This window comes from Eurosta solidaginis, chromosome X (genome assembly GCF_040869045.1).
Source record: "Eurosta solidaginis isolate ZX-2024a chromosome X, ASM4086904v1, whole genome shotgun sequence".
NCBI lineage: Eukaryota > Metazoa > Arthropoda > Insecta > Diptera > Tephritidae > Eurosta > Eurosta solidaginis.
Window position 1 is genome coordinate 114,741,706 of NC_090324.1, and position 27,241 is coordinate 114,768,946.

General features: G+C 34.6%; 1 protein-coding gene across 1 annotated transcript in view; it reads right to left on the reverse strand.

Annotated features, from left to right (window-relative positions):
• dati (datilografo) overlaps positions 1-26,232 on the reverse strand; it is a 1,513,307-nt gene extending 1,487,075 nt beyond the window's left edge. The window contains exon 1 of the mRNA XM_067758063.1: positions 26,161-26,232. The gene's annotated coding sequence lies outside the window, so the exon portion shown is untranslated. The remainder of the gene's footprint in view (positions 1-26,160) is intronic.
• Positions 26,233-27,241: the final 1,009 nt, after the last annotated feature.

A 27,241-nucleotide genomic window follows, 5' to 3' on the forward strand; every position in this document is an offset into this window, starting at 1 on the left:
TTATGCATCTATAATTTGGAATCCGATTTACTCTGTCTACTCTAATAGACTGAATAGAGTACAAAAGAGTTTCATTCGATTTGCTCTCCAACCGATTCACTTCGCTGAACTGCTACCATCATATGGTGCCTGGTGTGCCCTCATAAGCATTAAGTCGCTTTCGTCTAGACGTTGCATTCAATCATTGATGTTTGTATATGATTTAATATGTGGCTTAGTTGACTGCCCGGAATTGCTGGCACAAGTAGATTTCTATGTACCAAGTAGAACTCTCCGTGCGCAATATCCGTTTCACGTTAATCTAATTAGAGCCAATTACCATAATTATGATCCTATTTCTAGGGCCATCGGTGAATTTAACAAAATTTTTCGTAGTCTTGATCTTGATTTCGCACTCCCGAGATCGTGTTTTAGTGCTTAATTAGATTCATATTATGTATAATTTCAATTTTAGTATGTATCTACAATTAAGATTCTGATTTGCAAATGCTAGTCTGTAAGATTATTGCAATCATAGACCTAATAAACTGAATTGAATTGAATTGAATTTAATATACCAAATACGAAAAAGGGATGAAACATGGTAATTGGATTGGTCTATTGATGCAAAATATAACTTTAGAAAACAACTTTGTAAAATGGGTGTGACACCTACCATATTAAGTAGAAGAATTTGAAAAAGTTTTGCAGGACGCAATCAAAAGCCCTTGGAATCTTGGAAGGATAACTGTTCGTGGTATTACATATATAAATAAATTAGCGGTACCCGACAGATGATGTTCTTGGTCACCCTGGTCCACATTTTGGTCGATATCTCAAAAACGCCTTCACATATACAACTACCACCACTCCCTTTTAAAACCCCCATTAATACCTTTAATTTGATACCCATATCATACAAACACATTATAGAGTCACCCCTGGTCCACCTTTATGGCGATATCTCGAAAGGGCGTCCACCTAAAGAACTAAGGCCCACTCCCTTTTAAAATACTCATTATCACCTTTCGTTTAATACCCATATCGTACAAACAAATTCTAGAGTCACCCCTGGTCCACCTTTATGGCGATATCTCGAAAAGGCGTCCACCTATAGAACTAAGGCCCACTCCCTTCTAAAATACTTATTAACACCTTTCATTTGATACCCATATCGTACAAACAAATTCTAGAGTCAGCCCTGGTCCACCTTTATGGCGATATCTCGAAAAGGCGTCCACCCATAGAACTAAGGCCCACTCCGTTTTAAAATACTCATCAACACCTTTCGTTTGATACCGATATTGTACAAACGCATTCTAGAGTCACCCCTGGTCCACGTTTATGGCGATATCTCGAAAAGGCGTCCACTTATAGATTTAAGGCCTACTCCCTTTTAAAATACTCATTAACACCTTTCATTTGATACTCATATCGTACAAAAAAATTCTAGAGTCACCCCTGGTCCACCTTTTAAAATACTTATTAACACCTTTCGTATGATACCCATATTGTACAAACGCATTCTAGAGTCACCCCTGGTCCACCTTTACGGCAATATCTCGAAAAGGCGTCCACCTATAGAACTAAGGCCCACGTCCTTTTAAAATATTCATTAACACCTTTCATTTGATACCCATATTGTACAAACGCATTCTAGAGTCACCCCTGGTCCACGTTTATGGCGATATCCCGAAAAGGCGTCCACCCATAGAACTAAGGCTCATTCCCTTTTAAAATTCTCATTAGCACCTTTCATTTGATACCCATATTGTACAAACGCATTCTAGAGTCACCATTGGTCCACGTTTATGGCGATATCCCGAAAAGGCGTCCACCCATAGAACTAAGGCTCATTCCCTTTTAAAATACTTATTAACAACTTTCGTTTGATACCCATATTGTACAAAAGCATTCTAGAGTCAACCCTGGTCCACCTTTATAACGATATTCCGAAAACGGCGTCCACCTATAGAACTAAAGCCCACTCCCTTTTAAAATACTCATTAACACTTTTCATTTGATACCCATATCGTACAAACAAATTCCAGAGTCACCCCTGGTACACCTTGATGGCGATATCTCGAAAAGGCGTCCACCTATAGAACTAAGGCCCACGCCCTTTTAAAATACTCATTAACACCTTTCATTTGATATCCATATTGTACAAACGCATTCTAGAGTCACCACTGGCCCACGTTTATGGCGATATCTAGAAAAGGCGTCCACCCATAGAACTAAGGCCCACTCCCTTTTAAAATACTCATTAACACCTTCCATTTGATACCCGTATCGTACAAACAAATTGTAGAGTCACCCCTGGTCCACCTTTATGGCGATATCTCGAAAAGGCGTCCACCCATAGAACTAAGGCCCACTCCCTTTTAAAATACTCATTTACGCCTTTCGTTTGATACCCATATTGTACAAACGCATTCTAGAGTCACACCTGGTCCACGTTTATGGCGATGTCTCGAAAAGGCGTCCACCCATAGAACTAAGGACCACTCCCTTTTAAAATACTCATTAACACCTTTCATTTGATACCCGTATCGTACAAACAAATTGTAGAGTCACCCCTGGTCCACCTTTATGGCGATATCTCGAAAAGGCGTCCACCTATAGAACTTAGGCCCACTCCCTTTTAAAATACTCATTAACACCTTTCATTTGATACCCACATGGTACAATCAAATTCTAGAGTCACCCCTGGTCCACCTTTATGGCGATATCCCGAAAAGGGGTGCTCTTATAGAACTTAGGCCCACTCCCTTTTAAAATACTCATTAACGCTTTCATTTGATACCCATATCGTACAAACAAATTCTAGCGTCATCCCTGGTCCACCTTTATGGCGATATCTCGAAAAGGCGTCCACCCATAGAACTAAGGCCCACACCCTTTTAAAATACTCATTAACGCCTTTCGTTTGATACCCATATTGTACAAACGCATTCTAGAGTCACCCCTGGTCCCCGTTTATGGCGATATCTCGAAAAGGCGTCCACCCATAGAACTAAGGCCCGCTCCCTTTTAAAATACTCATTAACACCTTTCATTTGATACCCGTATCGTACAAACAAATTGTAGAGTCACCCCTGGTCCACCTTTATGGCGATATCTCGAAAAGGCGTCCACCTATAGAACTTAGGCCCACTCCCTTTTAAAATACTCATTAACATCTTTCATTTGATACCCATATCGTACAAACAAATTCTAGATCCACCCCTGGTCCACGTTTATGGCGATATCTCGAAAAGGCGTCCACCCATAGAACTAAGGCCCACTCCCTTTTAAAATACTTATTAACACTTTCATTTGATACCCGTATCGTACAAACAAATTGTAGAGTCACCCCTGGTCCACCTTTATGGCGATATCTCGAAAAGGCGTCCACCTATAGAACTTAGGCCCACTCCCTTTTAAAATACTCATTAACACCTTTCATTTGATACCCACATGGTACAATCAAATTCTAGAGTCACCCCTGGTCCACCTTTATGGCGATATCCTGAAAAGGGGTGCTCTTATAGAACTTAGGCCCACTCCCTTTTAAAATTCTCATTAACACTTTCATTTGATACCCATATCGTACAAACAAATTCTAGCGTCATCCCTGGTCCACCTTTATGGCGATATCTCGAAAAGGCGTCCACCCATAGAACTAAGGCCCACACCCTTTTAAAATACTCATTAACGCCTTTCGTTTGATACCCATATTGTACAAACGCATTCTAGAGTCACCCCTGGTCTACGTTTATGGCGATATCTCGAAAAGGCGTCCACCCATAGAACTAAGGCCCACTCCCTTTTAAAATACTCATTAACACCTTTCATTTGATACCCGTATCGTACAAACAAATTGTAGAGTCACCCCTGGTCCACCTTTATGGCGATATCTCGAAAAGGCGTCCACCTATAGAACTTAGGCCCACTCCCTTTTAAAATACTCATTAACATCTTTCATTTGATACCCATATCGTACAAACAAATTCTAGATCCACCCCTGGTCCACGTTTATGGCGATATCTCGAAAAGGCGTCCACCCATAGAACTAAGGCCCACTCCCTTTTAAAATACTCATTAACAACTTTCATTTGATACCCGTATCGTACAAACAAATTGTAGAGTCACCCCTGGTCCACCCTTATGGCGATATCTCGAAAAGGCGTCTACCTATAAAACTTAGGCCCACTTCCTTTTAAAACACTTATTAACACCTTTCATTTGATAGCCATATCGTACAAACAAATTCTAGAGTCACCCCTGGTCCACCTTTATGGCGTCCTCTTATAGAACTTAGGCCCACTCCCTTTTAAAATACTCATTAACACTTTCATTTGATACCCATGTCATACAAACAAATTCTAGAGTCAGCCCTAGTCCACCGTTATGGCGATATCCCTAAATGGCGTCCATCTATAGAACTATGGCCCACTCCCTCTTAAAAGACTCTTTAATACCTTCCATTTGATACACATGTCATACAAACACATTCCAGGGTTACCCTAGGTTCCTTTTACTACGAGGTGATTTTCCCTTATTTTTTCTCCATAGCTCTCAACTGAGTATGTAATGTTTGGTTTACCCGAACTTAGCCTTCCTTACTTGTTTTACATATTTATGTATGTTTGTTTAATGGTGTGTTCAATTTATACTTATATTTAAGAATTCATGAGCTTAACACCGGCTTATAATAATTGTATTTCAATTATTATGTGTTCTAAGAGAAACTGAAAAGAAAGAAACATTTACTGGCATATTGCGATGGAACCATTTCGAAAACTTCCAACGTAATCATCATCAGGCAATTTTGTAATATTATCAAAGGTTTCACCGGGATTCGAACCGTGAATCACATGGTGAAACTGCAGTTGCTTTTAACCGCTAGGCTATCCTGCTGGTATTTGTTTTCATGCTTAATTCAGTTTTTCTCATTTCTACACTAACAACACAATTGAGACATTTTGTCTCTATATTAATTTGTGTGCAATGTAGATTTGTTTTTGTAAAGTTCTTCTTCGTTGCGAATGAGAAGCTTTGTAAACTCTGGCTCAGTTTTTTTACATATTTATGTATGTTTGTTTAATGTTGTGTTCAGTTAATACTTATATTTGAGAATTCATGAGCTTAACACCGGCTTATAATAATTGAATTTCAATTATTATGTTTTCTAAGAGAAACTGAAAAGAAAGAAAAATTTACTGGCATATTGCGATGGAACCATTTCGAAAACCGCCAACGTAATCATCATCAGGCAATTTTGTAATGTTATCAAAGGTTTCACCGGGATTCGAACCGTGAATCACATGGTGAAACTGCAGTTGCCTTTATCCGCTAGGCTATCCTGCTGGTATTTGGTTTCATGCTTAATTCAGTTTTTCTCATTTCTACACTAACAACACAATTGAGACATTTTGTCTCTATATTAATTTGTGTGCCATGTAGATTTGTTTTTGTAAAGTTCTTCTTCGTTGCGAATGAGAAGCTTTGTAAACTCGGGCTCCGTTTTTTTTTACATATTTATGTATGTTTGTTTAATAGTGTGTTCAGTTTATACTTATATTTGAGAATTCATGAGCTTAACACCGGCTTATAATAATTGAATTTCAATTATTATGTTTTCTAAGAGAAACTGAAAAGAAAGAAACATTTACTGGCATATTGCGATGGAACCATTTCGAAAACCGCCAACGTAATCATCATCAGGCAATTTTGTAATGTTATCAAAGGTTTCACCGGGATTCGAACCGTGAATCACATGGTGAAACTGCAGTTGCCTTTTACCACTAGGCTATCCTGCTGGTATTTGTTTTCATGTTTAATTCAGTTTTTCTCATTACTACACTAACAACACAATTGACACATTTTGTCTCTATATTAATTTGTGGCCATGTAGATTTGTTTTTCTAAAGTTCTTCTTCGTTGCGAATGAGAAGCTTTGTAAACTCGGGCTCAGTTTTTTTACATATTTATGTATGTTTGTTCAATGGTGGGTTCAGTTTATACTTATATTTAATAATTCATGTGCTTAACACCGGCTTACAATAACTGAATTTCAATTATTATGTTTTCTAAGAGAAACTGAGAAGAAAGAAATATTTACTGGCATATTTCGATGGAACCATTTCGAAAAACGCCAACGTAATCATCATCAGGTAACTTTGTAATGTTATCAAAGGTTTCACCGTGATTCGAACCGTGAATCACATGGTGAAACTGCAGTTGCCTTTAACTTCTAGGCTATCCTGCTGGTATTTGTTTTCATGCTTAATTCAGTTTTTCTCATTTCTACATTAACAACACAATTGAGACATTTTGTCTCTATATTAATTTGTGTGTCATGTAGATTTGTTTTTGTAAAGTTCTTCCTCGTTGCGAATGAGAAGCTTTGTAAACTCGGGCTCAGTTTTTTTACATATTTATGTATGTTTGTTTAATGGTGTGTTCAGTTTATACTTATATTTAAGAATTCATGAGCTTAACACCGGCTTATAATAATTCGAATCCCGGTGAAACCTTTGATAACATTACAAAATTGCCTGATGATGATTACGTTGGCGGTTTTCGAAATGGTTCCATCGCAATATGCCAGTAAATGTTTCTTCCTTTTCAGTTTCTCTTAGAAAACATAATAATTGAAATTCATATTATTCATGATTAATAATATTTGTAAAATTGATTTTATCTCATTGTTTTAAAATTTTTATCATGAGTCTCAATATCAGTCCACACGTCAAATTTCAACATTCTAAGTGTATTATTTACTAAATAATAAGGATTTTTGTGTTTTCCAAAATGTTATATATATAAAAAGTGGGCGTGGTTACCATCCGATTTCGCTCGTTTTCAATACCAATCTATTTTGGGTCCAGATAAGCTCGTGTACCAAATTTGGTGAAGATATTCTATATTTACTCAAGTTATCGTGTTAACGGACAGACGGACGGACGGACATGGCTCAATCAAATTTTTTTCGACAATGATAATTTTTATATATATTGAAGTCTATATCTATCTCGATTCCTTTATACCTGTACAACCAACCCTTATCCAATCAAAGTTAATATAATCTGTGTGCGAAGCACGCTGAGTATAAAAAGGAGATTTTATACCCCAATTAAATAAGTAAGATGATCAAGGAAAAGCTGTTAACTTTTATCCTTTGATGGTTTAATTTCAGTTTTACTTCAAATTTATTAAGTTTAATAAAAACATTCCGAGGCTTTATTTTTTCCTTTCATTGGAGTGTGGTTTGACGTGGCGGGTCCCAAGCCCACTGCACAACCCGCTCAGCGGCGATGAAAATATTATTTGCACGTTTATATAGTGAGCCGCTTGCAGCCGTACCTCGTGGTGGACAGACGCTGCCGATGAAAGATCCCCCAGCTAGCCGTTAAACCGAGTGTGTCAATGTGGCCTAGCCAGGTTGCCGCCCACTAATATTAGCTCAACACTAAACGGATGTTCAGTGGCTACCCAGAGGATACTTGGCCGCAAGCGAGCGGAAGTAGTGAGCTGCTTGAACGGCTCTACCCCATCACTCTTTCTCTGGACTAAGTAGGCAATTGAAAAGTAGAGTTCTCTCTCGGCAAATGAAAATCATGATCTACAAGTGACTTATCGTACCTGTCTTGCTATATGGTGGAGAAGCATGGACCATGACAACATCAGATGAAGCAGCTCTGGGAGTGTTCGAGAGAAAAATTCTTCGACTTTATGGACCTCCACGCGTTGGCGATGGGAAGTATCGATTGATGAGCTGTTATTGTTAACGATAAAGACACACCCCGAAGGCTTTGGGGAGTGTTATTGATGTAGATGATCCTTTGCCGGATATAGATCCGGTGTGTTCCGGTAACAAAGCACCATTAAAGTACTAGCCCGACCATCTTGGGAACGATTTATATGACACTATAGGATAATTAATTAAAACGTAAGTAGAAATATAAGGTATAAATCATACTTAACCAAAATAATTGATAACTAAATATTTACTTAAAAATTTATTACAATAAAATAAAGACAGATTAGAAATTAAAAAACCTAATATTCCTCCAAATATACAAACAATTAATGTTATAAATTTAATATAATAATTATTTTGGCGACCTTTATTTAATAACTCAGAGATGGTTTTTGCCGGCTCGAGGTCAAATATTCATTTTATAATAAAAACAACAAAGTTTTAATTTTGTGTTCCGATATATTTCGATTACAACCTTCGGTAATCATCTTCAAGGGAACTATAACAAATATAACATTATTTATAATATCAACTTAACTATTGACAATAAAATAATAACATATATTTTGTTTTACACGTCCGTCTGTTTGACGCGGAGCTTTCTACTGTCGATTTGTTAGTTAATAGATGTCTAAATATGTATGCGGAGCCGTCAACATCTGTTTTGTAATTTAGTCGTATGTTAGGTGGTGTGTTAATTATATGCAGCATCTCCAATCTGAGGCGCTTGCTATAGTTTGACCCTTGCTGGAGAACAGTTACATTGTTTAAATTGAGAGAGTGGCCGTTACTCGCACAGTGGGCCATTAAAGCTGTTTTATGAGTATTTGACTGTGGATTTTGTTTAATTAATAATATATATGTATGCTATAATTAATAATTGTAGCATTTAGGGTTGTGTTGGATTGGTTCTATGATGGTTTAGTAGGTTTGACCACTTCTGGTCTTTAACCCTAATCCCACATGTATATAAGGGTAAATTGGGCAGCGGTGAGTGGGTATATACATATATTACATATATACGTACATATATATTTTTATAAATATGTAGATATTTGGCGCAACGAACTTTTTGGGTACGGAGGGAATATATATATGGTATATATTTTGGGTAACAAGTACTCACTCAAACATTTTCTTTCCTTTTACTTGTTTGTGTCCTTGTTTTTGTAGAAATTCCTCCTTGTTGGCATAGTTAGTTAATGTTGCTGTCTTTGTTGAAATGGTGATGTTCGTTTGATGTGTGTGTTTATTCCCATTATGTTTTTCAACTTTTATTTTATTAAAAAAAATTGTATTTTCCTCTTGGTTTTTTTTCCAAAAAGCTACCTTTTTCAAATAATTATATTTTTTCAAATGTATTTTTTTCTAAAACACTTTATTCTTTAGCTTTTCTCAACATTATCTTCTTTTTTTTTGTATTTATATATTTCGTTTTTTGTGTTTTCGTGAAAAAATTTAATTAAAATATTCTTTTTTTATTTTTCAAAAAATGTCCACTTTTTATCTTTTTTTCTCAAGGATTTTATTTTCTTCCTTGAATTTTCCTTTTCAATATCACCCTGACGTGTTTTTTTTTTTCAAATTTCCAAATATTTCAAATTTTTTTTTTCTTTGAAACTTTTATTTATCATTTTCACCTTCACCCTAATGTGTTGTTTTTTTTACAAATTTTAATTTTGTGGTAATAAAAACATTTTTGGTTGTTTTGTGAAATATCTGTTTTGTTGTCACCACCCTAACATGCTTTTTTTGTACAAATTTTAAAATATTTCAATTTGTTCCTCTTCACACTTTTCTTTTACACTTTATGTAAAATTTATATTTTCCTTTTGTGTTTTTGGGTACACACGTTTTTGTGTATGTTTTTATGTTTGGTTCAATTTATTTTAAATAATTTTTGTTAAGCACTTTTGTTGTTTGTGTCCGTACCGACCGCGTTTTCTTTTCTATTTATTATTTGTGTAAAATGGATTTTAATTTTTGTTGAAAAAATTTGTGTTTTTTTTTTGTTTGTATATATTTTTTGTATTGTTTTATTAAATTGGATTTTTTTGGTTTTAGTAATTTTTATTTTTTCCCAAAATAAATCTTCTCTTTTTTGTTACTTTCGGTCGCTGGTGTTTTTTGTCCGCGGTAGGACCATGTATAAAATTCACTGCACTACGCACTGTTTTCCAATTAAAAGAAAGGGGCCACACGGGTTTAATGAAATATATAAATATTTTATTCAAAATTAAAACAATAATTTAATTGAATTAAACTGCAATAAAAAGTGCGCGACGGCGAGCGGGCGATAATAAACTATGAACGGGCACGATCGATGCGATGTGGGCAGTTTTAGATAAACTAATTTGAGAGTGAGCCCGGTGGTGGTCGGCAAGCACAGCTGAGCTGCACTTGCGCTTGGCCGTACTGGCCGGGTGTTGCCAGACAGAAGGGTGTTGGACTTAGTCCGAAAATTGGATCATGCCTTCAATAAGACTATTTCTAAAATTATATCTTTAGAATAAAATCCAGCTAAACAAGTGAGGAAGGCTAAGTTCGAGTGTAACCGAACATTACATACTCAGCTGAGAGCTTTGGAGACAAAATAAGGGAAAATCACCATATAGGAAAATGAACGTAGGGTAACCCTGGAATGTGTTTTTACGATATGGGTATAAAATGAAAAGTGCTAATGAGTATTTTAAAAGGGAGTGGGTCTTAGTTTTATAGGTGGACGCCTTTTCGAGATATCGTCATAGAGGTGGACCAGGGGTGACTCTAAAATGTGTTTGTACGATATGAAAATCAAATGAAAGGTGTTAATGCGTATTTTAAAAGGGGGTGGGCCTTAGTTTTATAGGGTGACGCTTTTTCGAGATATCGCCATAAAAGTGGACCAGGGGTGTAATATGTTTGTATGATACCCATTATCAAATTAACGGCACTAATGAAAGTTTTAAAAGCGAGTGGCCCTTAATTGTATATGTGAAGGCGTTTTCAAGACATCGACGAAAATGTGAACCAGGGTGACTCAGAAATCATCTGTCGGGTACCGCTAATTTATTTATATATGTAAACCTCGAACAGTATTCCTGCCATGATTCCAAGAGCTTTTGATTTCGTCCTGCAGAACTTTTTCATTTTCTTCTATTTAATATGGTAGGTGTCCACCCATTGTAGCATTATGCATTACCCCTTTTTATGCCAATGCATTTCAGCATGTGCATCATGACCTCCTATGCGAATGCATTCTTATGCATATTTAAATACCGACCATACACAGTCATATTGCACTCATATTACAATGTTGACCCACATAAATTACTTTCACTCCAACACAGCGGGAGTTCAACGTCATGTGAATGCCGACAACAACAAGCATATCCATTTGCATTTGTTTGTTAACCCTTGCTCAATGAGTCACACTAACAAGCACACGTGCCTGTCAGAATGCCCGATCGCCAGTTTCTGTTTGTCAATGAGACGTCATAAGAAATATTTTCTGACTTGGCACATGTGAAATAGAATGTAGTTACTTCTAGTATGTAAGTATGTAAATGTTGTAATAGTATTGTAAGTAATTTTACTATAAAATAGAAAGTATTCATGAATAAAAATCAATCTGATGTCTGCGCTGAGCATAAGCGCTATTCAACTTATATTTTTGTTTAATTTTACAAACAACTCACCACACCATTTTACAAAGTGTTTTCTAAAGCTGTATTTTGCGTCAAAAAACCAATCCAATCACCATGTTTCATCCCTTTTAACTTCCTTTATATTAGCTCGGTTGCATTTTTGCCCGCTTTTCATACAAATATTTCAATCGATTTTTAAGTAATTTCACATTGAGCTACAAACGTGAAACTTTACACATAGGTTAGAACATAGCGACAATGCAACAAAAGGAAAAAATCCATTATTACTTCTTACGTCCTTTATATTAGGTCGGTTGAATATTTTTCCGCTTTTCATACAAATATGGCAATCGATTTTTAAGTACTTCTCATTGAGCTACAAACGTGAAAATTCACACATAGGTTAGAACACCGTGACAATGCAACAAAGGGAAAAAAATCCGTTAGGTGGCGCACCGATCGAAATAATTAGATAGGAATTTGAAAATTTTCAAACCAGCTTTTAAGAAACTTCCCGATGAGCTACAAGCTAAAAATGTAGAGCTTAATTGAGAGGTCGATAACACAATACAAAAAGTTTCGCTAGAGGGCGCACGGACTGAGATATTTAGAAAAACCAAACGGAACGGAGGGAATTTTGGGATTGATTTTTATGTAAGTTCTCATTGAGCTACAACTGTAAAACTTCACAGATAGGCTAAGACGCCGAGGAAATTTGAAAAAAGGAGAAAAAAATTCCGTTAGGTCTCGCACGGATCGAAATATTTAGATAAGAATTTCAAAATTTTGAGTTTTTAGATTGATTTTAAAGTAACTTCTCACAGAGCTACAAACATGAAACCTCAGAAACAGGTTAAGACACCGTGATAAAGGAACAAAAGAAACAAGTAAGGAAGGTTAAGTTCGGGTGTAACCGAACATTACATACTCAGTTGAGAGTGACAACATAAGGGAAAATAACCATGTAGGAAAATGAACCGAGGGAAACCCTGGAATGTGTTTGTATGACATGTGTATCAAATGAAAGGCATTCAAGAGTATTTTATGAAGGAGTGGGCCATAGTTCTATAGGTGGACGCCATTTAGGGATATCGCCATAAAGGTGGATCAGGGTTGACTCTAGAATTGGTTTGTACAATATGGATATCAAATGAAAGGTCTTAAAGAGTATTTTATGAGGGAGTGGGCCATAGTTCTATAGGTGGACGCTATTTAGGGATATAGCCATAAAGGTGGATCAGGGTTGACTCTAGAATGCGTTTGTACGATATGGGTATCAAATGAAAGATGTTAATGAGTATTTTAAAAGGGATATATCCTTAGTTCCATAGGTGGACGCCGTTTCGAGATACCGCCATAAAGGTGGACCAGGGGTGACCCTAGAATTTGTTTGTACAATATGGGTATCAAAAGAAAGGTGTTAATGAGTATTTTAAAAGGGAGTAATCCTTAGTTCCATAGGTGGACGCCGTTTCGAGATATCGCCATAAAGGTGGACCAGGGGCGACCCTAGAATTTGTTTGTACGATATGGGTATCAAATTAAAGGTATTAAGGAGGGTTTTAAAAGGGAGTGGTGGTAGTTGTATAGGTGGTCGCCTTTTCGGGATATCGGCATAAAGGTGGACCAGGGGTGACTCTAGAATGCGTTTGTACGATTTGGGTATCAAATGAAAGGTGCTAATGAGTATTTTAAAACGGAGTAATCCTTAGTTCCATAGGTGGACGCCGTTTCGAGATATCGCCATAAAGGCGGACCAGAGGTGACCCTAGAATTTGTTTGTACAATATGGGTATCAAAAGAAAGGTGTTAATGATTATTTTAAAAGGGATTAATCCTTAGTTCCACAGGTAGACGCCGTTTCGAGATAACGCCACAAAGGTGGACCAGGTGTGACCCTAGAATTTGTTTGTACAATATTGGTATCAAAAGAAAGGTGTTAATGAGTATTTTAAAAGGGAGTGATGCTTAGTTCCACAGGTGGACGCCGTTTCGAGATATCGCCATAAAGGTGGACCGGGTGTGACCCTAGAATGCGTTTGTACAATATGGGTATCAAACGAAAGATGTTAATGAGTATTTTAAAAGGGAGTAATCCTTAGTTCCATAGGTCGACGCCGTTTCGAGATATCGCCATAAAGGTGGACCAGGGGTGACCCTAGAATTTGTTTGTATAATATGGGTATCAAAAGAAAGGTGTTAATGAGTATTTTAAAAGGGAGTGATGCTTAGTTCCAGAGGTGGACACCGTTTCGAGATATCGCCATAAAGGTGTACCAGGTGTGACCCTAGAATTTGTTTGTACAATATTGGTATCAAAAGAAAGGTGTTAATGAGTATTTTAAAAGGGAGTGATGCTTAGTTCCACAGGTGGACGCAGTTTCGAGATATCGCCATAAAGGTGGACCAGGGGCGACCCTAGAATTTGTTTGTACGATATGGGTATCAAATTAAAGGTATTAATGAGGGGTTTAAAAGGGAGTGGTGGTAGTTGTATAGGTGGTCGCCTTTTCGGGATATCGCCATAAAGGTGGACCAGGGGTGACTCTAGAATGCGTTTGTACGATTTGGGTATCAAATGAAAGGTGCTAATGAGTATTTTAAAACGGAGTAATCCTTAGTTCCATAGGTGGACGCCGTTTCGAGATATCGCCATAAAGGTGGACCAGAGGTGACCCTAGAATTTGTTTGTACAATATGGGTATCAAAAGAAAGGTGTTAATGCTTATTTTAAAAGGGAGCAATCCTTAGTTCCACAGGTAGACGCCGTTTCGAGATATCGCCACAAAGGTGGACCAGGTGTGACCCTAGAATTTGTTTGTACAATATTGGTATCAAAAGAAATGTGTTAATGAGTATTTTAAAAGGGAGTAATCCTTAGTTCCACAGGTGGACGCCGTTTCGAGATATCGCCATAAAGGTGGACCAGGGGCGACCCTAGAATTTGTTTTTACGATATGGGTATCAAATTAAAGGTATTAATGAGGGGTTTAAAAGTGAGTGGTGGTAGTTGTATAGGTGGTCGCCTTTTCGAGATATCGCCATAAAGGTGGACCAGGGGTGACTCTAGAATGCGTTTGTACGATATGGGTATCAAATGAAAGGTGTTAATGAGTATTTTAAAAGGGAGTAATCCTTAGTTCCATATGTGGACGCAGTTTCGAGATATCACCATAAATGTGGACCAGGGGTGACCCTAGAATTTGTTTGTACAATATGGGTATCAAATTAAAGGTATTAATGAGTATTTTAAAAGGGAGTAATCCTTAGTTCCATAGGTGGACGCCGTTTCGAGATATCGCCACAAAGGTGGACCAGGGGATACCCTAGAATTTGTTTGTACAATATGGGTATCAAATTAAAGATATTAATGAGGGTTTTAAAAGGGAGTGGTGGTTGTTGTGTTATGGGTATCAAAATAAAAGTTGTTAATGAGTATTTTAAAAGGGATTGGGCCTTAGTTCTATAGGTGGACGCCGTTTCGAAATACCGCCATAAAGGTGGACCAGGGGTGACTCTAGAATGTGTTTGTACGATATGGGTATCAAATTAAAGGTATTAATGAGAGTTTTAAAAGGGAGTGGTGGTAGTTGTATATGTGAAGGCTTTTTCCAGATCGCGACCAAAATGTGGACCAGGGTGACCCAGAACATCATCTTTTGGATACCGCTAATTTATTTATATATGTAATACCTGCCAAGATTTTAAGGGTTTTTTATTTCGCCCTGCGGAACTTTTTCATTTTCTTCTACTTAGTATGGTAGGTGTCACAACCATTTTATAAAGTTTTTTCTAAAGTTATATTTCGTGTCAATAAACCAATCCAATTTCCTCTACATGTTTCATCCCTTTTTTCGTATTTGGTAAAGAATTATGGCATTTTTTTCATTTTTCGTAATTTTCGATATCGAAAAAGTGGGCGTGGTCATTGTCGGATTTCGTTCATTTTTCATACCAAAATAAAGTGAGTTCAAGTAAGTACGTGAACTAAGTTCATTAAAGATATGTCGATTTTTGCTGAAGTTATCGTGTTAACGGCCATGCGGAAGGACAGACGAACGACAGTGTATAAAAAATGGGCGTGACATCAACCGATTTCGTCCGTTTTCACAGAAAACAGTTAACATCATAAAATCTATGCTCCTACCAAATTTCAAAAGGATTGGTTAATTTTTGTTCGACTTATGGCGTTAAAAGTATCCTATACAAATTAAATGTAAAAGGGCGGAGCCACGCCCATTTTGAAATTTTCTTTTATTTTTGTATTTTGTTGCACCATGTCATTACTGGAGTTGAATGTTGACATAATTTACTTATATACTGTAAAGATATTAAATTTTTTGTAAAAATTTTACTTAAAAAAATTTTTTTTTTAAATGTGGGCGTGGACCTTCTCCGATTTTGCTAATTTTTATTAGGCGTACATATAGTAATAGGAGTAACGTCCCTGCCAAATTTCATCACGATATCTTCAACGACTGACAAATTACAGCTTGCAAAATTTTTAAATTACCTTCTTTTAAAAGTGGGCGGTGCCACGCCCATTGTCCAAAATTTTACTAATTTTCTACTCCGCGTCATAAATTCAACTCATCTACCAAGTTTCGTCGCTTTATCTGTCTTTGGTATTGAATTATCGCACTTTTTCGGTTTTACGAAATTTTCGATATCGAAAAAGTGGGCGTGGTTATAGTCCGATATTGTTCATTTTAAATAGCGATCTGAGGTGAGTGCTCAGGAACCTTCATACCAAATTTCATCAAGATACCTCACAATTTACTCAAGTTATCGTGTTAATTGCCATGCGGAAGGACAGACGGACGACTGTGTATAAAAACTGGGCGTGGCATCAACCGATTTCGCCCGTTTTCACAGAAAACAGTTAACATCATAAAATCTATGCCCCTACCAAATTTCAAAAGGATTGGTTAATTTTTGTTCGACTTATGGCGTTAAAAGTATCTTAGACAAATTAAATGAAAAAGGGCGGAGCCACGCCCGTTTTGAAATTTTCTTTTATTTTTGTATTTTGTTGTACCATGTCATTACTGGAGTTGAATGTTGACATAATTTACTTATATACTGTAAAGATATTAAATTTTTTGTTAAAATTTTACTTTAAAAAAATTTTTTTTTTAAAAGTGGGCGTGGTCTTTCTCCGATTTTGCTAATTTTTATTAGGCGTACATATAGCAATAGGAGTAACGTCCCTGCCAAATTTCATCATGATATCTTAAATGACTGACAAATTACAGCTTGCAAAAATTTTAAATTACCTTCTTTTAAAAGTGGACGGTGCCACGCCCATTGTCCAAAATTTTACTAATTTTATATTCTGCGTCATAAGTTCAACTCATCTACCAAGTTTCGTCGCTTTATCTGTCTTTGGTAATGAATTATCGTACTTTTTCGGTTTTACGAAATTTTCGATATCGAAAAAGTGGGCGTGGTTATAGTCCGATATCGTTGATTTTAAATAGCGATCTGAGATGAGTGCTCAGGAACCTACATACCAAATTTCATCAAGTTACCTCAAAATTTACTCAAGTTATCGTGTTAACGGACGGACGGACGGACGGACGGACGGACATGGCTCAATCAAATTTTTTTTTGATCCTGATTATTTTGATATATGGAAGTCTATATCTATCTCGATTCCTTTATATATGTACAACCAACCGTTATCCAATCAAACTTAATATACTCTGTGAGCTCTGCTCAACTGAGTATAAAAAAACCGCTAGGGGACGCACGGATCGAAAAAATTAGATAATAATTTGAAAATTTGAAACCGCGTTTTAAGTAACTTCTCAATGAGCTATAGGCTGAAAATTTAGAGCTTAATTCAGAGGTCGATGACAGCCGATGACACAATACAAAAAGTTTCGCTAGGGGGCGCACGTACTGAGATATTTAGAAGAATAAAACGGAACGGAGAGAATTTTGGGATTAATTTTTATGTAAGTTCTCATTGCGCTACAAGCGTAAAACAACAAGCGTATACACCGAGAAAATGTAAGAAAAGGAGAAAATAAAAACAATATAAAACATTTTTAGCACTTCCTTTATATAAATAAACAAAAATCAACGAAAAATTTCTCCTTATATAAAGACATATTATTGCTAAATTTTGATTTTTAAATTTTGACATAGAAATTTCAAAAATATTTGATTTCAGCGACCTTTATACGTTTAAATGTAAAGTTTTTATTTTGCCGGCTCTAGGTCAAAAGCAATAAAACGATTTGATTTTTTAATTTCCCAATATATTTCGATCACCTTCGGAGATCTTCATCAGGGGGCTACAACAATAATAAAAAATTCAGCTTAGTTTGTAATAACTAACAATAATAAATAAATAAACCATCCTATGTATATAATCATATTCATATTTATATACATACATACATTTATATTTTTATTTTGCTAATCTGCGTCCGTTCGGTTCGCCATGTAGCTTTGAACTAATTTTCCACGATTCTAGCAAGTGTCTGTAGATATGTGAGCAGCCGTCGGTATCTATTTTATAGTTAAGTCTCTTGTTTATTGGTGTGTTTGTTATGTGGAGCATTTTTAAAGTGAAGCGTTTTTGTAATTTTGCTCTGTTTGAAGTATGCTCACTGCGTCGAAATCTGGTTGATGGCCGCTCTCTGCACAGTGGGCCGCAAGTGCAGTTTTTTGCATGTTAGTAGCTGCTCTGCATTTTATATCAGATCGGTGGCCTGATATCATCGTTTTCAATTTATTCTTAGTTGTACCTACATACTCTTTGTTACATTTATCGTTTTCATTTCCAGCGCATGTAATTTTGTACACAATGTTGTTTTTGTCTAATAATGCTACTTTACTTTTCATATTGTTGTAGAAAATATTCGTCGTATAGGCTGGTTTATGTGCAATTTGATGTTTTCCTTGTCATATATGTCGGAACCTTTTAATCTGTCGGAGAAGCCTGGTATATATAACATCGATTTGTACTTTGTAGTTGTTTTTTCTCCGTTTTTGGGTATTTTTATTTCACTGTAAGTTTATCATCCTCCGTATAATTCCATGAGGGAAGTTATTCATTTTTAGTATATTTGCTATTTTTCTTTGTCAAATATTAATTGGAACTACGGAAGGCACGCCGTGAACAAAAGAAACCAACAAGATGGTTTATGCAAAATTAAAAAACACCTACAACAACAAGACAAAACAAGCTATCAACAAGTATAAATCAAAATCCATCCAGATGACAAAGTTGCAGTCCAACATAAGGTTTTTATTAAAATGTAGGGAAGCTAAAATTATACCTAAGTTTTTACAAAACACAACAAAACTAAATTACATATTTACCATTAACAATCACAAACCTAAATATATAAAACACATATGGGACAAACACATAAGATTATTTCACAGTAAAATACTAAATACTTTAATTAAATTCAAACACGATATTTTAAAAGTGAAAACTTTAGAAATGACTGACAAATTACAGCTTGCAAAAATTTTAAATTACCTTCTTTTAAAAGTGGGCGGTGCCACGCCCATTGTTCAAAATTTTACTAATTTTCTATTCTGCGTCATAAGTTCAACTCATCTACCAAGTTTCGTCGCTTTGTCTGTCTTTGGTAATGAATTATCGCACTTTTTCGGTTTTACGAAATTTTCGATATCGAAAAAGTGGGCGTGGTTATAGTCCGATATCGTTGATTTTAAATAGCGATCTGAGATGAGTGCTCAGGAACCTGCATACCAAATTTCATCAAGTTACCTCAAAATTTACTCAAGTTATCGTGTTAACGGACGGACGGACGGACGGACGGACATGGCTCAATCAAATTTTTTTTCGATCCTGATTATTTTGATATATGGAAGTCTATATCTATCTCGATTTCTTTATATATGTACAACCAACCGTTATCCAATCAAACTTAATATACTCTGTGAGCTCTGCTCAACTGAGTATAAAAAAACCGCTAGGGGACGCACGGATCGAAAAAATTAGATAATAATTTGAAAATTTGAAACCGGGTTTTAAGTAACTTCTCAATGAGCTATAGGCTGAAAATTTAGAGCTTAATTCAGAGGTCGATGACAGCCGATGACACAATACAAAAAGTTTCGCTAGGGGGCGCACGTACTGAGATATTTAGAAGAATAAAACGGAACGGAGAGAATTTTGGGATTAATTTTTATGTAAGTTCTCATTGCGCTACAAGCGTAAAACAACAAGCGTAGACACCGAGAAAATGTAAGAAAAGGAGAAAATAAAAACAATATAAAACATTTTAAGCACTTCCTTTATATAAATAAACAAAAATCAACGAAAAATTTCTTCTTATATAAAGACATATTATTGCTAAATTTTGATTTTTAAATTTTGACATAGAAATTTCAAAAATATTTGATTTCAGCGACCTTTATACGTTTAAATGTAAAGTTTTTATTTTGCCGGCTCTAGGTCAAAAGTAATAAAACGATTTGATTTTTTAATTTCCCAATATATTTCGATCACCTTCGGAGATCTTCATCAGGGGGCTACAACAATAATAAAAAATTCTGCTTAGTTTGTAATAACTAACAATAATAAATAAATAAACCATCCTATGTATATAATCATATTCATATTTATATACATACATACATTTATATTTTTATTTTGCTAATCTGCGTCCGTTCGGTTCGCCATGTAGCTTTGAACTAATTTTCCACGATTCTAGCAAGTGTCTGTAGATATGTGAGCAGCCGTCGGTATCTATTTTATAGTTAAGTCTCTTGTTTATTGGTGTGTTTGTTATGTGGAGCATTTCTAAAGTGAAGCGTTTTTGTAATTTTGCTCTGTTTGAAGTATGCTCACTGCTTCGAAATCTGGTTGATGGCCGCTCTCTGCACAGTGGGCCGCAAGTGCAGTTTTTTGCATGTTAGTAGCTGCTCTGCATTTTATATCAGATCGGTGGCCTGATATCATCGTTTTCAATTTATTCTTAGTTGTACCTACATACTCTTTGTTACATTTATCGTTTTCATTTCCAGCGCATGTAATTTTGTACACAATGTTGTTTTTGTCTAATAATGCTACTTTACTTTTCATATTGTTGTAGAAAATATTCGTCGTATAGGCTGGTTTATGTGCAATTTGATGTTTTCCTTGTCACATATGTCGGAACCTTTTAATCTGTCGGAGAAGCCTGGTATATATAACATCGATTTGTACTTTGTAGTTGTTTTTTCTCCGTTTTTGGGTATTTTTATTTCACTGTAAGCTTTTATCATCCTCCGTATAATTCCATGAGGGAAGTTATTCATTTTTAGTATATTTGCTATTTTTCTTTTGTTTTCAGGGTGGAACACTGCATCACTCGTGTCCAACACCTTCCCAATAAAGTTTTTGGCTGTATTTATAATCATGCTTCTCGGATGTTTGGATTTGTAGCTCATTATCCGTCCTGATGATGTGGGCTTTTGGTACCAATCTACTTTTACTTGGTTACCTCTCTTACATACGAGACAATCCAAGAAGGGTAATCTGTTTTCAGTCTCCAGCTCCATGGTAAATTGTATATCTTTATGATATGTGTTTAGGGTTTTCATTGTTTTCTCTTCGTCCTCCCTTACTATTGCAAACACATCATCTACGTACTTACTAAGTAGTCTCGTGTTTGTCACTTTCTTCAATATTTCTTCCATTATGATGTCGGCTACTATCGGTGATGCCGGAGATCCCATTGGAAGCCTTCTACACTGCGTATAAATAATTTCTTCATACTTAAAATATCTATTCTCTGTGATACAAAAGGTCAATATTTCCATAAAGAGCTTTTTTGGTATATCTGTGTATTGTTTTATGTCTTTCCACTTTGTCATTATAGTCCCTATAGCTAAATCCGTTGGTACGCTTGGAAACAATGACACTACATCAAATGACACAAGACGTTCATCATCACATATACAGGAGTTGTTTATCTTATTTTTGAACTCTATTGCACTTTTAACATTAAATTTTGATTCGGAAGTCAGATTTTTTAAAACGTTGGTCAAGTATTTACACAAATTATAGGACGGAGAATTAATCATTGAACAAATTGGTCTTAAAGGTATATTATCTTTGTGTACTTTTGGCGCACCATATATTCGTGGTGGTAGAGCGGTATGGGTTGTCATTTGTGATCTTTCTCTTTTTGTAATGATACCTAGTTTCTCTAATTTATCTACTAATTGATTGTTTTTCGTTTGTAAACGCAACGTTGGGTCTTGTCGTAATATTCTATATGTTGACAGATCGGATAATATATTATTCATCTTTGCCATGTAGTCACTTTTTCCATTGCAACAGTCACGTTTCCCGTATCTGCATTTAAAATAACTATATTTTTGTTTTGGTTTAGAAATTTTCGGGTTCGCCCCACTGTATCGTTAATGGCAATATCAGCTGTGTTCGTTTTATGTTTTGTTACTGTTTCTTTTATCAGCAACGATAGTTTTGTTCTCGCAGACTCTTGATCCTCTTTATTTTTCACGCTCTGTATTAGTTCTTCTCCATCCGCTATACATTTGAATAGAGGGAAAGTGTTTTTTGCAACCGGTAGAGCAAACTTTGGACCTTTTGCAAGAAGCGCCTCAACATCAGGTGGAAAATCTGTCTTTGTTTGGTTTACCAACCAATGTTTGTTGTTGCTGTTTTCGAGTGTTTCGTTGTTTCGTGCGCTTCTCAATTTTTCGAGCTTTGCTTGTTGCGTGTTTTTGCAGATGCTGGTACGTGTGAGTGCGAGTTGTTGTTCACTCTCGAAAAAAGCTTTCAGATCATCCTCTTTCATATTTTGGCTTAAAGTGGCCTTAGTATAAGTAAGTTTTTTTGTTTTCACTTTTAAAATATCGTGTTTGAATTTAATTAAAGTATTTAGTATTTTACTGTGAAATAATCTTATGTGTTTGTCCCATATGTTTTTTATATTTTTAGATATGTGATTGTTAATGGTAAATATGTAATTTAGTTTTGTTGTGTTTTGTAAAAACTTAGGTATAATTTTAGCTTCCCTACATTTTAATAAAAACCTTATGTTGGACTGCAACTTTGTCATCTGGATGGATTCTGATTTATACTTGTTGATAGCTTGTTTTGTCTTGTTGTTGTAGGTGTTTTTTAATTTTGCATAAACCATCTTGTTGGTTTCTTTTGTTCACGGCGTGCCTTCCGTAGTTCCAATTAATATTTGACAAAGAAAAATAGCAAATATACTAAAAATGAATGACTTCCCTCATGGAATTATACGGAGGATGATAAAAGCTTACAGTGAAATAAAAATACCCAAAAACGGAGAAAAAACAACTACAAAGTACAAATCGATGTTATATATACCAAGCTTCTCCGACAGATTAAAAGGTTCCGACATATATGACAAGGAAAACATCAAAATTGCACATAAACCAGCCTATACGACGAATATTTTCTACAAAAACATGAAAAGTAAAGTAGCATTATTAGACAAAAACAACATTGTATACAAAATTACATGCGCTGGAAATGAAAACGATAAATGTAACAAAGAGTATGTAGGTACAACTAAGAATAAATTGAAAACGAGGATATCAGGCCACCGATCTGATATAAAATGCAGAGCAGCTACTAACATGCAAAAAACTGCACTTGCGGCCCACTGTGCAGAGAGCGGCCATCATCCAGATTTCGAAGCAGTGAGCATACTTCAAACAGAGCAAAATTACAAAAAACGCTTCACTTTAGAAATGCTCCACATAACAAACACACCAATAAACAAGAGACTTAACTACAAAATAGATACCGACGGCTGCTCACATATCTACAGACACTTGCTAGAATCGTGGAAAATTAGTTCAAAGCTACATGGCGAACCGAACGGACGCAGATTAGCAAAATAAAAATATAAATGTATGTATGTATATAAATATGAATATGATTATATACATAGGATGGTTTATTTATTTATTATTGTTAGTTATTACAAACTAAGCTGAATTTTTTATTATTGTTGTAGCCCCCTGATAAAGATCTCCGAAGGTGATCGAAATATATTGGGAAATTAAAAAATCAAATCGTTTTATTACTTTTGACCTAGAGCCGGCAAAATAAAAACTTTAAATTTCAAAAATATTTATGAGAAGTAAAAATATAAAGGTGGAGCGCAATTGATTGACTACTAATATCTCCTTTCCTACCAACTTTCCAATACAAGTAATGTGCGCTCCACTTTTATATTTTTACTTCTCATAAATATTTTTGCAATTTCTATGTCAAAATTTAAAAATCAAAATTTAGCAAGAATATGTTTTTATATAAGGAGACATTTTTCACTGATTTTGGTCCATTTATATAAAGGAAGTGCTTAAATTTTTTTTATTTCGTTTTCGGTATAGAATTATGGTATTTTTTTATTTTTCGAAAATTTCGATATCGAAAAAGTGGGCGTGGTCATAGTCGGATTTCGCCCATTTTTAATACCAGGATAAAGTGAGTTCAGATAAGTACGTGAACTAAGTTTAGTAAAGATATATCAATTTTTGTTCAAGTTATCGTGTTAACGACCGAGCGGAAAGACAGAACGTCGACTGTGTATAAAAACTGGGCGTGACTTCAACCGATTTCACCCATTTTCACAGAAAACAGTTATCGTCATAGAAGCCCTTACCAATTTTCACAAGGATTGGTAGGTTTTTGTTCGACTTATGACCTTAAACGTATTCCAGACAAATTAAATGAAAATGGGCGGAGCCACGCCCATTTTGAAATTTTCTTTTTTTTTGTATTTTGTTGCACCATATCATTACTGTAGTTGATTGTTGACATAATTTTCTTATATACTGTACAGATATTAAATTTTTTGTTAAAATTTGACTTTTAAATTTTTTTTAAAAAAGTTGGCGTGTTCGTCATCCGCTTTTGCTAATTTTTATTTAGCACACATACAGTAATAGTAGTAACGTTCTTTCCAAATTTCATGATGATATCTTCAACGACTGCGAAATTACAGCTTGCAAAAATTTGATATTACCTTCTTTTAAAAGTGGGCGGTGCCACGCCCATTGTCCAACATTTTACGAATTTTCTATTCTGCGTCTTAAGATCAAACCACCTACCAAGCTTTACCGCTTTATCCGTCTTTGGTAATTAAACGAATATTCTGAGAATTATTCATATTATGAATAATAGCACCCGCACATAAAAATAATAATGCTTTTAATAAAGAATGAGTTAATAAATGAAAAAAAGCCAATTTCAAAACTCTATAGAAAAATACTCATTATTAAACTTTATTGACTTAAAGTTGATAAAGCAATAATTTTTTAAATCAAATTAAAAGTTAGCCCCTAATCCATCCATAATAAAGTTAAACTAGGTAATATTAACAAAATATATCTTAATAAAGAATTTGATAATAAAATATTAAAATAAATAATAAATATACACCAGTAGTTACAAGAGTGGAAGAATGTATCAAAGCAGAAACAGGAGTAGGAGCAGCTATTTCTGTAGGTAATCAAGAAGAAAAAGGAATTTGAGCTCTTTTAATTATAGCCGAAATTATAATTAATAATATTATTTATTTCAAAATAATTTTTTATAAATTCTAAATAAAATTAAATCTCCAAATTCTATTTTGTAATATTCAAGAAATTTCCAATAAAAAAGCAACCTCACCAAAACGATTTGATAATGCTGTTAATATCCCAGCATTATAAGATTTCAAATTTTGAAAGTAAATGAATAAACAATAAGAAACAAATCCTAATCCATCTCAACCTAATAAAATTCTAATTAAATTAAGAGAAATAATTTATAATATTATTGATATAACAAATATAAAAACTAACATTATCAAAAGATTATTATTTAATTCACTTATTATATATTCCTTTCTTTAATAAATTACAAAAAAAAAAAAAATTAATTATTATTACAAAAGATATAAACAACAATCCAAATCAATCAAATAAAAAAGGTATAACAATTCCAATAGAATTTAATCTAATAATTTCCAAAAAAAACTTAAACTTTTAATAAAAAGTTTAAACTTATAGAATAATAAAAATCTTAAAAAAATTAATATTAAAAATGGATAAATTTTTCACAATTTAAAATGAATAAATCATATCATTGACACCACAAATAAATATATTATTTAAACTAAATTTATTCTAAAATCAAATTGTACATACTTTTTTTTAAAGCAATATATTTAATTGAAATCAATGTAAAAATAAAAGAAGATATTCTCGAATCTTACCCACTCTAAACGAATATAAACCAGAATATTTTTTTCAATGTTTAGTATAAGCATATAAGTATAGAGTATAACAAGCTTCAAAAAAAGATATTAATGATAATAAAATTATACTTAATCAAGATCATCTAGGCGTCCCACTATGGGGCTGAGCGGCGTAGGGCCTGTGTCTACCCCATTTCGCTTCATAGGAGAACGGCGGGATGTCGGTGATCCATAAAATTGCATGCCTAGAATTAATAAAAGAATAAATAAGGAAAACAAATCTATTTATACATACACTAATAAACACTTTTTTAAGAATGGGAAAAGTTGCTTGTTGAAAATTGCTGTTGTAGATTTTTTTGGAATTTTTTATTGGCTTATGCTGTTATTTAGATTAAACTGTTTTTCAAATTCCCAAATGAACACAATGGTGGTAACGTCAATACTGTATACCAGTGGAAGCAGTTATCAGAAGGCTTTAGGTAATAAGCTTAAAACAAATTAATTTTTAATACATAGGGATGTTTATGTATACATGTAATGTGGAACAGTACTATACACAACGAAAGAGATGCCAACTCACACGTTGCAGGGTCGACCAACATTCTTCTAAGGTGCGTTCACTGAAGGCGGCAGCGCTGCTTGAGCGTGACAATTGTAGCTGAGATTTGTTTTTCGTTTGGTTGTGAATAGATATATTAACGATGCAAGCAGAAGCATATACATGAAAAAAAAAAAAATATATATATATGATATTTGATAAAGGCCAAATTTTTTATGAAATTTTTGTTGGGCTGGAGCAAGTGCAAATAGAAAATTTTTTTTTATTTATTTACAATTTGAGAGTAAACCTCATTATGTTTTACAAATTGCATTGTTATTACTTTAAAAAAAATTACAAAACTTTATACTTTTTATCAGCTAGCTTCACGGTGTACCGGGTGGTTGCGAACTTGAGTACCTGAATTCATGCTGGTGTTAAGGCATAATCCTCTTTGACCCAGCCATTTCAATGCCCGCTGTACACTTTGCTATTTCTTCCAAAACTCTGCTATACTTTTTAAACACAATTTAGTACAAACATTTATACTATATTGGCGTGCCAAAAAAAAATCTATGTTTTTTAAAAACTTTTCGTAAAGAACGCTATACCTTTTAAACACAATTTGTTACATACATATATATTGTAATGACGTGCCATAAAATAATTTCGCTTTTAAAGTTTTTTACATGCTTTCCGTAGAGGACGTCGATATGTTAAAGACCAACTTAAGAATAATATTTAATAATATATAACATAATTGTATCGGTGACATCGGATTTACTGCACTGTGCATCAACAAGTGCTTCCGCTGATCACCATTTTATAAAAACATACTTTTTGGGAGCAGAGTTCATTGTTTTATATAAATTTATATTAATATTAAAGTAAAATTAGTGAACTACACACGGCTTCATAGTCGAGTCATCTTAATTAATAAATACAAATAGTGTTATCTTTGTTTGCGCCACTGGCCGAATTAATTTCACAAACCATTAGTTTTCACAAACAATTAGTTTAGTTTATTAATAAATTTTTACAAGTGAGACTATTGTCTATTAACGTACATCAACATTCGGATATTTACCAGCAATACAATATTTTTAATTTCTAATTTTTCTAA